This window comes from Schistocerca serialis, chromosome 4 (genome assembly GCF_023864345.2).
Source record: "Schistocerca serialis cubense isolate TAMUIC-IGC-003099 chromosome 4, iqSchSeri2.2, whole genome shotgun sequence".
NCBI lineage: Eukaryota > Metazoa > Arthropoda > Insecta > Orthoptera > Acrididae > Schistocerca > Schistocerca serialis.
Window position 1 is genome coordinate 591535062 of NC_064641.1, and position 13360 is coordinate 591548421.

At 44.3% G+C, this 13360-nt stretch overlaps 1 pseudogene; it reads right to left on the reverse strand.

Moving 5' to 3' along the window:
* Nucleotides 1-1536: 1536 nt before the first annotated feature.
* Nucleotides 1537-1654, reverse strand: LOC126476106 (5S ribosomal RNA; annotated as a pseudogene).
* Between the last annotated feature and the right edge of the window lie 11706 nt (nucleotides 1655-13360).

Consider the following 13360-nt stretch of genomic DNA (forward strand, 5'->3'; position numbering starts at 1 on the left):
GCTGACGTCAGCGGGGCGGCACTGAGGGCCCGCCGGCTGCGGCGCGGCAGTGTCCGCCGTATAGTGACAACACCGACTGAAAGGAAGGCCTCGGCGCTTGTTCGTGACGTCACGTCAGCTAGGCACGGCGAACGCCAGGTCTGTTTCAGGCATACTCATAATGGTGGTGTCTCCCTCCCTGACACAGGAAAATGTGAAACTATTGGCGGTAGTTGACCAACACACATTGTTCTGAGAGATTTCTGCAATCAATTAATCGTGCAATTCATTACACTTCTTAACAAATAGTGTTCTCCTGAACTTAAATTTCCACCTGTTTTAAGGATTGACACACAAAAACAACTTCATGGTCCAGCAGCAACAGAATTCGTGCTTCTTTACCTTATCTGTAAATCTGAGGAAGTTACGTTTGTACTGGGTTGCTTTTACTAGAAACTATGAACATATTGGTCTCTTCTTTAGGTATCTTGGTTGACTATGGGGTGAGGAGCACTGAATGTTAATGAAATATCTTGCGATTTTACACGTTGAGGGAGGGGGTGAGGGACAGAAGAAGAGGCGAAAGAGAGACACTTGTTTTATCAAATAAAATTGTTTTATCCTATAAACTTTCTCCTTTCAGTTGCAAGAGGGGGGGAATATTTATCTTTTCTAATGTGCGTGTTAAAAAAAGTTTAAGCTCAGCAGTATTTTCGATGTATGAAGCTATTTTGTTTCCTGTTTAGAATTCCTTTCTTTGAAAACGACTGTAATCTAATGACTGGCAACAGTTGGACATTTACACATGTAAATTAGTTCACATTTCCAGTGACGATGTCAAACGAAAATAAATAAAAGAAACGAGTTCATTGTAACGGGGTTGGGGTAAGTTTCGATAGCAAAATGGATCAAGTAAATATAGTTACTAGAATGTAAAATTTCCGAAGCTTGCAATGGGGCAAAGCGTCTTCTCATATTCATCTACGTTTGTTTCGACAGGACTCAGTAATATAGAACAATGATCTTCATTTGTAGATTCACGATAGTAATAAAATCTTTCATCTAAATAAAACTGCAGAATCCAAAACAATACCAAACATTTTGTCCAAAAATAAGAGAGTTATAGAGATAAGCACGCCCAGGCGTTTCTGCCTGGAACAGACCTGGCGTTCGCCGTGCCTAGCTGACGTGACGTCACCAACAAGCGCCGAGGCCTTCCTTTGAGTCGGTGTTGCTCGTGATCGCCACGCTGGAGGTCAACAAGTCTAAATACTAGACTCTGGGGAACCGTGTGTTTGAGAAGCATCTATTTTTCCGCAGAAATGCCGTTAATGTATGTTTTTCAGTTCTATCAAAGCACTCCGTCTTCAGGCCACGAGTGGCCTACCGGGACCATCCGACCGCCGTATCATCCTTAGGAAAGGATGCGGATAGGAGGGGCGTTGGGTCAGCACACCGCTCTCCCGGTCGTTATGTTGGTATTCTTGACCGAAGCCGCTACAATTCGGTCGACTAGCTCCTCAACTGGCATTACGAGGCTGAGTGGGCCCCGAAAAATGGCAACAGCGCATGGCGTCCTGGATGGTCACCCATCCAAGTGCCGACCACGCCCGACAGCGCTTAGCTTCGGTGATCTCACGGGAACTGGTGTAACCACTTCGGTAAGGCCGTTGCCTTTCAGTTCTATCAAGCTGATTAAATCATACACTTTCGACTTCAGATAAATCACAGTCTATGTTTTATAGAGTACTGTGTTCGTTTTGTTCCCTTTCCTGTGGTAGGTTGCAGAGACCCATGCAGGCTGGACCTTCACAGGCTATTTAATTCGAAGCAAGTCGTCGTACCAAAGTTTTCGATCAGTGATGGTGCTAAATGTGTGGATAGTTCTTGCGTTATTAACACTCGTAACTTTATCTGCCGAGATCTGAAGCGATAAACGGGTTTAGGCGCTTAACCTTTGTCAACTGAAATAACTTTTGACACCTTAAAGATATTTATAATACTCGTAATATTTGTAGTTACTTCAGACATCGTAGTATAAAAGAGTTATGCGGGTTAATCATATCATGTACTTGTTTTCTATCGTGAATAGGCCATGAAATGTTAGTTACCCTGTACAAATGAACAGACACACGCTGGAGATTTTCATAGATTTTTTTCTTCTTTTTAGCAACAGACAAAAACCAAGCCTAAGAGAGACACAGACGATTTGCAATGATCGTGAAACAAAATTTTTGATTGTGACTAGGATAAAAATGAAGAAAGACAAACGTGTAGCTACACCTGGCTGGCTACAAAATACAGCCGGCCGGGGTGGCTGAGCGGTTCTAGGCGCTACAGTCGCAGGTTCGAATCCTGCCTCGGGTATGGATGTGTGTGATGTCCTTAGGTTAGTTAGGTTTAAGTAGTTCTAAGTTCTAGGGGACTGATGACCACAGTAGTTAAGTCCCATAGTGCTCAGAGCCATTTTTTTACAAAATAGTGAATGGACAAAAAACAAATCAACCAAACCACATTCAATTGTTTGGTTGTAAACTTTCATAGCTAGTGGAGCTATAATACCCCATAGTATCGACGTTATCTAGTGTAGTATTTCAACTATTGCGAGAGTATGCAGAATTATACGTTGAAAATACCATCAGCTCTCCTATTTTGCACGTATACGCCATTTTTTAATATTAATATGGTGCAATTTTGCTCTTAAAAACGAAGTATTCATTGCGGAGAAAATGCAATGGACTAACATGTTTTCCATGTCTGTTTTAAGAGGAAGATTAGCGTCAACGTCCACTCGACATGTGGGTTATTTGAGACACACTACTAGCTCACGTGGACGAGGATGTGAGACGGAAAGGAGCATAGGAACTATCCCAGCATTCAACTGAGTGATTTACGAAAACAAAAACAAAGTTTGGATGGTCCACCGTGGATCTGAACTCTGCTCCTCACAGAAACGAGTCGACCTCGTTCGTGAGCTACTTTTTGGTAACTCCTTAATCAGCTTGGCGCGCTGGCAACAGTCTCACAATTTATTCATATCACCTTACGAAGTCTGCTAGCCCTGAACACGTTCGTAAGCACACTTTGGAATTAGTATTTCGACAGGTGATGTGCGTGTGCGGAGGATGTTACATTATTTACCAAAAAACTGATTTTTTACTTAAAACAATTTGAACATGGCTGCAATGCAGCAACGGTTATAAAACAGCAGGTATAATAAACAGCAAACCAGTTGCAGTAAACGGTTCAAATGACTCTGAGCACTATGGGACTTAACTGCTGAGGTCAGCCGGCCGCGGTGGTCTCGCGGTTAAGGCGGTCAGTCCGGAACCGCGCGACTGGTACGGTCGCAGGTTCGAATCCTGCCTCGGGCATGGATGTGTGTGATGACCTTAGGTTAGTTAGGTTTAAGTAGTTCTAAGTTCTAGGGGACTGATGACCACAGAAGTTAAGTCCCATAGTGCTCAGAGCCATTTGAACCATTTTTTTTGCTGAGGTCATCAGTCCCCTAGAACTTAAAACTACTTAAACCTAACGAACCTAAGGACATCACACACATCCATGCCCGAGGCAGGATTCGAACCTGCGACCGTAGCGGTCGCGCGGTTCCAGACTGTAGCGCCTAGAACCGCTCGGCCACCCCGGCTGGCCAGTAAACGGTGGTTTTCAAATAACCTTTACCATGATTTCGACAGATTTTGACCAGAATTCCCCAGGGGGACAAACCTGCATATAATGCGATAACATAACTTATAATGAAAACGCCATGGCTAACGTTTCAAACAGAAAATACTTTCTACGACAAGTGTAAGAACATCACAAACGACATGGTATATGCCAACATTATGCAGGTAGTACTTACAAACTTCACAACAGAAATCAGTCAGTAATGCTGTCCCTACATGTCATGTGTCGGCAACGGTCTGTATGTCCATGTGTAAAAATTAAGGCCCCTACAATCAAGGGCTCACATCAGTAAAACCAATTTCTTAAAATAACAGACGTTGTTAGCAGCTACAAGCCGACTGAGGAAGAGAGGAGAGCGTAGATACCAGGAAAACAACTCCTGAGGCGCATGCGCCCATAGACATGTACACTTGATGGTCTGAACAGCCACTAAGCGTAAGCACATTGAAATTACTAACAGAAACACACCGTGCGAAACAACGAATATAGAATGAGATGATGAAAAAGACAAATACATAAAATATACTGGCATAAGTTAAGACCCTTATAGGACTATCAGTACATTATCGTACTGAAACAGTGATGTATGTGCATAAGTACGTTGTTACAAAGGTAATGACAGCAATGAAATTAATATCACCTACACTATATAATCACTTCTTGTGCGGTTTTTACATGTCGACAAACTCGTGTGATAACAGCTGTGACATTTTATTGTGGTTCTCGAATTCAAAGGGCTCTGAGCACTATGGGACTTAACATCTGAGGTCATTAGTTCCCTATAACTTAGAACTACTTAAACCTAACTAACCTAAGGACATCACACACATCCATGTCCGGGACAGGCTTCGAACCTGCGACCGTAGCGGTCACGCTGTTCCGGACTGAAGCGCCTAGAACCGCTCGGCCACAGCGGCCGGCGCTCTTTATTGTTTTTAAGATAAAAACAATAAAATTCAGATGGCGTCCCACTATTTTGAACTTTCATTGTCGCAGTATTAAATATTCCTACACGATACTCGAAAGATTCGCATTTAGTGAATGGAAGGTAGAACCTGCGACAGACGAAGAAGAAATTCAGTGAGGATAACCAAGACAGCTATAGAGGGAGACGATTCGAGTAAAACGCCGGAGTTTGCTCACGAATTGCTCAACATAGACCTCCACATGCAACAATGTGCAAAGAACAACTTGCGCAGTTAGCATGTCCATATCTCATCTTAATTAGATAATTAATGAGGGATGAGTAGGAATCGCTACAACCGTTTCAAAAGAACCATCCCAGCATTTGCCTGGAACAGTTTAGGGATGTAACGGAAAACCTAAATGTGCATGACCGGGTGGAGATTTGAACCATCATCCTCTAGCATGCGATTCCAGTGTGTTAACCACAACGCCACCTCGGTAGGTAGCTAATTTCAGTCTACCGCTCTTAATGTAGCATCCATCTGCCGTTATAACATAGGTGTGCTATCGAAATGTGTCTTAAGTTACAGATTGAAAGCCTCGTGATGACTGGGTGTTGTGTGATGTCCTTAGGTTAGTTAGGTTTAAGTAGTTCTAAGTTCTAGGGGACTGATGACCATAGATGTTAAGTCCCATAGTGCTCAGAGCCATTTGAACCATTTGAACCCATAGTGCTCAGAGCCATTTGAACCATTACAGATTAAGAGAGAGCTAAAAGTTCCGATCAAGGCACAATATTTGGTAAATGCTTTAAAATTGTCGCTTACCTCCTAAATGATTTCTTGTGCAAAGCAGTAGGAAGTCAGAGCTTAAGTCTAAAAGTAAATTCGCCAAATGTGTTGCACAGTTGTAGAAGAACATAGCATCAGGCAGTAATATTAGAACATCAGTGTTTTGCTCGCAGAAAGCAGCACAATGAGGCGGTAAAGAAACAGTATAAAACAAACCTCTACTGATGTACAGTGCTTCACGGCCGAAGTGTTGAGCCGTGTGGCCTTTGGCTGCCGCAACCCGCATCTCTGGCCCACCTCGTGCGGTGGGAGTGCCCCATCACGAGAACTGCTGACTGCCATCGCTTGTGGATCTCTACTCGAACACGGCAAATGCTTTCCCCCATGCCACTACACAGCTGAAAAGAGAAAGGAGAGAGACGTTAAATCACTTTTACTATCCTAAACTCCGAAATTTTGACAGCTACAACACACAAGAAGGATATGATACTCACGTCAAAATAAGATTTACGGTGTGTCCATAAAATCACTTTATAATTTTAAAGGTTTATTAAGAAGGTAACAGATTTGTTGTCCCCGTCAGATCTGTACTATGCACTCATTGGCTATCAAAAAATTTTACCACTGTGCATTTTTGTGTTTCAGGTGCCCTCCTGAATGACAACATACTGTGAAATCATACACAATGGCCAATCCTTCAAGAGAAAATAAAGTGTGTACCTTAGCTTCTTAAAACAAAACTGGATGTGCGTTCAGTGAAACTTCGAAACGAAATCCAGAAGAGATTCTCTGTCGCCCTCACTAGTTCGTGTATGGAACAAGAAATTTATAAAGAAGGTTTTCGACAATCGGAGGAGTGGCCGGGCAAGAGGAGCTAAGGAACACTGACGGAGTAAAAGCAACTGTCTACTATTCTCCCGGAAGGTGTTTCCGTATGGCTATCACGTTCAACAGTGCAAAAAACGTCCTATATGAAAATTTGCGACTGTACGCAGTGCAGTTGTTATGAATGCTGGAGCCGAATGATTAAGCGGGACGAAAATAGTTAATATGCTGCAGCGGATGTCTGCCATTGAAACAATCCTCAACCGAATTTGTTTCAGTGACGAGGCAAACTTCCATCCTTCAGGAAATCTGAACACGCACAATCATAAAACTCCCACGCTTCTCGCGAGCGTCAGCGAGAAAGTCCAAAGTTGAATGTACGATGTGGGATTATGTGTAACCGGATCAGGGATCGACTTTCCTCGTCGAGACATCAGTAACTGCAAATCTTTACCTAGACCTTTTAACAGAATATGTGGTATCACAACTACATGGCCTGGAATTCTTCATAGGATTTATCAGATCAACTTAGTGCAATATTCGTTTTGTCGATACGTATTAAGAGGGACAATGGAAGCCGAGGAATGAACAGCACTCCAGCAGTGAGTGAGTAGCGCTGCTGTATGGCGCTAGAAGACAGTGTGGGGCAGCGCTGCTCACTCGCCGCTGGAGTACTGCTCATTCTTCGCAGTTTATTCACCCAGCTAATAAATAAAGATAAAACCGTAATCGCACTAAAGCAATCTAATGGCCACGTAAAATACCGCTTTAAATATTATTTCGTTTGTAATGGGAAACTACCAGATGCTTTCTGTTGACTCTGGGCGTTGCATAACACATGTTATGACCAGTATTTGCTTCGTCTGACTACAGTTACACATTGCAAAAATGAAGTTGAAATATCTACCGGAAAACTGGTAAACGCACTTGACGACTTCTTTTTAGAGAGACAAAGCTAGGGAAGCACCCAGAAGACATGTTCGGATGTCAGTGTAACTTTGTATGCTTTCACACTATTGGGAGATATGTAAATGATTATACGAGTGCAATTCTCTGTGGCAGGGAGAATGGCCGTCAGACATCATTAGTGATGTTCGTGTTTAGTTTTGTTAGCACGACTGCTAGGTTATACAAGGGGCGTGAGCAACACTGTATTGAGTGAACGACATAGAGATGCTGCTTACTCGTGTGAGTCAACATTATCAGCACTCGACAGAATTTGAAAGGGGCTTCACTGTGGGCCTCCATTTGGCCGGCTCCTCGAATCGCGCTATATCCAGCTCTGTGGGAGTCCAGATGTGGTAGTGACCCGTTATTGGACTGCACGAGAACGTTAGGGCAGACATATTGGTGGTCAAAGATCTGGTCGTCAGCGTATGATCACCACAAGGGAGGTTCGCCGTACCGCCCACTATGCACAGCGTAATAACTCTACCCCACATGCGCTTACCATGCAAGCACAAATAGTGGACACCCAGCAGAGCATCTGGGCTAGAGAATTACCTCCCCAAGCGTTGGCTGCCCTTAACATCACAATATAAACGGCTGCGTTTGGAGTGGTACCTTGACCATTAAGCTAGAACTGCTGGAGAATGGCATCGCGTGGCATTCAGCGTTGAGTCGTGATTTTGGACTTCACTGGATGACCAAAGTCAGCGATAATGGCGGCGTCCTGAGGAGAGGCCTCATTCTTCCAGTGTTTTAGAAAGCACAGTGGTATTACTCTTTGCGACATGGGGTTGGGGGCCATTGGGTATGGCTTCATATCACCGTCGGCAGGTAGCGACTAAGAGAACTTGGACAGCACAACGATACGTCAAGGGCATCTTCTTTCCTCCAGCGTTATTGGTCGTGCGACAATATCTTGGGTCCAATTTTCAACACAACAATGCTCATCCACGCATGACAAATGTCTCTATGAATTGTATGCCAGGCACTTCCGTGGCCAGCAAGGTTCGGGGATCTGTCACCGATAGAACATGTGGTAGGTCAGCTTCGACGTCAGTTCCGTGCTTGCGCCAGTATTCAGGGTATCATGACCAGTAACAAACAGCTATGGACCAGCTTATCTCAGGAAAGGATATAACGGTGTTATGACGCCCTTCCAAACCGAACCGGTGCACGCATTCAGGTCAGAAGGGATGCAGTGTCATACTGATGAGTGGGCTCATAATGCCAAGTTCTTTGTAAATTTGACTAGTGAAGTCTCACGACAGTTGAGCTTTATTTTATGTTGGATGAATTCAAGCTGCTGGGTCATTCCGCTACCTCACGTCAAACTCTGTCGACCCCATGCAAGCTTATAAATGATAATTGTATTTATCTCGTTGTGTGCGCCCAAACTATGGTACATGCAGGTTGCGGATACGGATCGTTTCAGCCACAAATAATAGATGTAATTTTGTGGAGATGCTTAAATGGTTCGTAGGTGTACGTGCGAATGGAACTGTGTTGTGAAAGCCTGTGAAATTATTCGCGACCAGCCTGAAACTTTTGAAAGGGTGCAGTAGGCACGTGTGCGGAGTTGCATTGAAGTTGAGTGATTTACTGCTACTACAAAACAGATGTAGCACCCAACTCGTCACTGTTAGGAATGTAAAATGTGGAATACGCAGCAATATTTAGTGGCGTATTAGTACATTTAGGTGGTACAGTATACATTTCTGGAAATATGTTGATATAGTATTTGTTAACGGTCTTGACACGAACTCCCTATCCTCAACAGTTTGGACTCTTCATTTTGTTATAAGAAGGCAAAAAAAATCACTCTGCCTCTATAAAGGCTTTTACCAAAACCACTGCCGTTTTCACGCCAATTTCGGCGCATCTACACGTGATATAAATCTTGTCCACAACATAATTTTATGCTATCCTGAGACTCTCCCGTGCTTCAAGTCATTGATAAACAACAACCCATTCGACATATTGATGAAAGCGGGGTGTCCCATATTAAAAGGTGATGCGGGCACGGCCGCGAATAACACGGAACTCATCTTGTATAAGCAGACCCCCTAGTTTCGCAAGCATTGACCACAAAACCATGTTTATTTACAAAAATCCATGTTTTAGTATTTAAATGAGACTTCCAAAATGTCACCACTGTCTTCTTCTCCTTCTTCTTCTTACGTCTCTGCCTCTTTCTCTCTCTCTCTATCTCTCTCTCTCTCTCTTTCTCTCTTTCTCTCTCTCTCTCGCTCGCTCTCTCTAACTGCTCTTCGAAGCTCTTTCTAATTTCATAGAAAAACGTATATGATTCCATTTAATAAAACGTAGCTGGTCTCAAATTAGGCAGCTACAACGCTGAAAATTACTTGCTTATGTCAGATATTCCGCACGCTGTCGGCTGCAACTGAAAGAAAAGCAGCCTACTTTAGCTGTTCCACTCTCTATAAATACGGTGTTTCGAAACAGTTCTCTCAATTTAAAACAGAAGGTAAAGAACATCGTCAGTAACATATTTCGACCAGGAACACATGGTCTCCGGAGGGAAACTGTAGTGTTATGGAACATTTTGTTGGTGGTACTGACGTAAGATGTTGTGTCGGTGTCGCTGCCTGAGAATGTGTATTGACATACAAAATTGCTCTGTGTACGAATGGTTGGCTCTGAGGTCTGCCTGGAAACTCACCGATTCATTCCCAAGCAACACCACCTTGTCACAACAGTGACTTCCTTGTAAACACTCTGATTCAGTCGCAGCCATCATCGCCTTGTGACAACACTAGTGATCATGGAGCTGTTTACGTACATTGAAACGGCTGACAGACATCTGGTACACGGGTCTGTGAATGCGAATGGACGGTCTGCAATGAGTTATCGACAGCGCTTTCCCAACCGATGATTTCCACAACACCAAAAATTCGACATTCTGCATCGCCTGCTACGTGAAACAGACACTTGCTGTGCAAGTACGCATGATATACATCGAAATCGAACAGCGCCAACTCCCGAAATGGAAGACGAGATTCTGCGGTATGTTGGGGACACTCAGTCTGCAAGTGCACGACGCATTGTTCATCCTTGGCGTCAGACATAGCGTCGTGTGGAATGTGTTACACGACCAGCAGCTTCATCCTTTCCACCTTCAGCGCGTCGCAGCTCCAGCAACTGAAGATTTTCCCCAACGCGTGCAGGTCGAACAAATGGTTTTTACAGCAGACTCCCCGGCACCGCTTATTTCCGGCCGAGGTTCTGTACGAGGCATTGTTTACTCGTGAAGGCTGTTCCAGCATTCATGAGTTACTCGATCTCGTGCTCATCAACAGCAATTCGGTGTTGATGTGCGAGCTGGCATTCTCGGTGATAGGCTGACTGGACCGTGCATTCTTCCCATTCTGTCTCAACGGACGCATCTTCGTGGCAAGTGTGTTGCCAGAAACACTGGAGGACGTGTCTCTGAATGTTAGACAAAGGCTGTACCTCGAGAACGATGGGGCGCCAGCCCATTACAACACTGCTGTGGGGAATCATCTGAGAGCCACTTTCAGAAATCAATGGATAGGCCGAGGTAGCTCTGTGGCCTGGCCACTCAGGTCACCTGTCCTCTGGGGTAGTATGAAGAAGCTAGTTATGAAACGGTTGTGGAAAGAGAAGCAGACTTCGTCGCTAGTGTTGCCGTTGCTGCTGGTACCATTGTGGACATGCCAGGAACCTTCGAACGGGCACGACAATCAATTCTCAGACGATTTACTGGGGGCATAAAGGCCAATGGTTGCGCATTCGAGCACTTTCTGTGAATGGCGCTGCTGCAATTAACACGCTAAACTGCCTTCTCCACAAATCGTCCCTAGCATCAGAAACTGGTGTCAGGGACCACATGGAAATACATTGAGGTGGCAAATCACATGGGATACATCCTAATATCGTGACGGACTTCCTTTTTCCGGGCGTAATGCAGCAACTCGATGCTCAACAAGTCTTTGGAAGGCCCCTGCAGAAATATTGCAGTAGTCCATAATTTTGAAAATGTTTCCGGTTACAGGACGTAGAGCACGAACTGCCCTCTCGATTATGTCCCATAAATGCTCGATCGGGCTATACGGATGGCCAAATATTCACTCGAATTGTTAAGAATGTTCTTCAAAGGAATGCAAACAGCTGTAGTTGGGTAACATGACATCGTTGTTTGGGAACATGAAGTCCATCAATGCCTGAAAATGATCTCCAAGTAGCCGAAAATAACCATTTCAATCAGTGATCGGTTCAGCTGGACCACAGAACCCAGTCCATTTCATGTAAACACAGCCCTGAACCTTATGGAGCCATCACCAGCTTGCACAATGCCTTGAAGACAACTTGTATCCGTGGCTCCTATGGCACACTCGAATGCTACTATCATCTCTTGACAACTGAAATCTGGACTCATCTGACCAGGCGATGGTCTTCCACTCGCCTAGAGTCCAATCCATGAGATCACGAGCCCAGAAGAGGCGCAGCAGATGATGCCGTGCTGTTAGCAAAGGTACTCGCGACGGTCGTCTGCTGCCATAGATCATTAACACCAGATTTCACCGCACTATCCTAAGATACGTTCGTCGTACGTCCCACACCGATCACTGTGGTTATTTCACGCAGTGCTGCTTATATGTTAGTGCTGACATTACTGCTCAAACGCCGCTGCTCTCGGTCGTTAAAAGAAGGCCGTCGGCCACTGCATTGTCCGTGATGAGAGGTAATGCTTGAAATTTTGTATTCTTGGCACACTCCTAACGCTGTGGGTCTCGTAATATTGAATTCTCTAGCGATTTCCGATCTGAAATGTCTCATGCATCTAGCTCGAACTAGAATTCTACTTTCGAAATCTGTTAATTCCCGTCGTGCCGCCGTAATCTTGCCGGAAACTTTTTCCATGAATCACCTGAATACAAATGACAGCTGCGCCAATGCACTGCGCTTTTATACCTTGTGTACGCGATACTACCATCATCTGAATATGTGCATATCCTCTATCCTATGACTTCTGTCACCTCAGTGTATATTTGTTTTGATGCTCTATACCTCCTGCATTTAGCCGGCCGGTGTGGCCGAGCAGCTCTAGGTGCTTCAGTCTGGAACCGCACGACCGCTACGTTCGCAGGTTCGAATCCTGCCTCGGACATGGATGTGTGTGCTGTCCTTATGTTAGTTAGGTTTAAGTAGTTCTAAGTTCTAGGGGACTGATGACCTCAGATGTTAAGTACCATAGCGCTCAGAGCCATTTGAACCATTTGAACCTCCTGCATTTATTTGCACGTATAAGAATAAGTAAAACATATTTCACTAAAGTGCGTGATGATAACTGAGGGAAATAAGAATATACTAGGACTTGGAAGAGCAGTTGAACGGAATGGAGAGTGTCTTAAAAGGAGGATATAAGATGAACATCAACAAAAGCAAAACGAGGATAATGGAATGTAGTCGAATTAAGTCGGGTGATGCTGAGGGAATTAGATTAGGAAATGAGACACTTAAAGCAGTAAAGGAGTTTTGCTATTTGGGGAGCAAAATAACTGATGATGGTCGAAGTAGAGAGGATATAAAATGTAGACTGGCAATGGCAAGGAAAGCGTTTCTGAAGAAGAAATGGCTCTGAGCACTATGCGACTTAACGTCTGAGGTCATCAGTCGCCTAGAACTTAGAACTAATTAAACCTAACTAACCTAAGGACATCACACACATCCATGCCCAAGGCAGGATTCGAACCTGCGACCGTAGCGGTCACGCGGTGCCAGACTGAAGCGCCTAGAACCGCACGGCCACACCAGCCGGCTTCTGAAGAAGAGAAATTTGTTAACATCGAATATAGATATAAGTGTGAGGAAGTCGTTTCTGAAAGTATATGTATGGAGTGTAGCCATGTATGGAAGTGAAACATGGACGATAACTAGTTTGGACAAGAAGAGAATAGAAGCTTTCGAAATGTGGTGCTACAGAAGAATGCTGAAGATTAGATGGGTAGATCACATAACTAATGAGGAGGTACTGAATAGGATTGGAGAGAAGAGGGGTTTGTGGCACAACTTGACTAGAGGAAGGGATCGGTTGGTTGGACATGTTCTGAGGCATTATGGGACCACAAATTTAGCATTGGAGGGCAGCGTGGAGGGTGAAAATCGTAGAGGGAGACCAAGAGATGAAAACACTAAGCAGATTCAGAAGGATGGAGGTTGCAGTAGGTACTGGGAGATGAAGA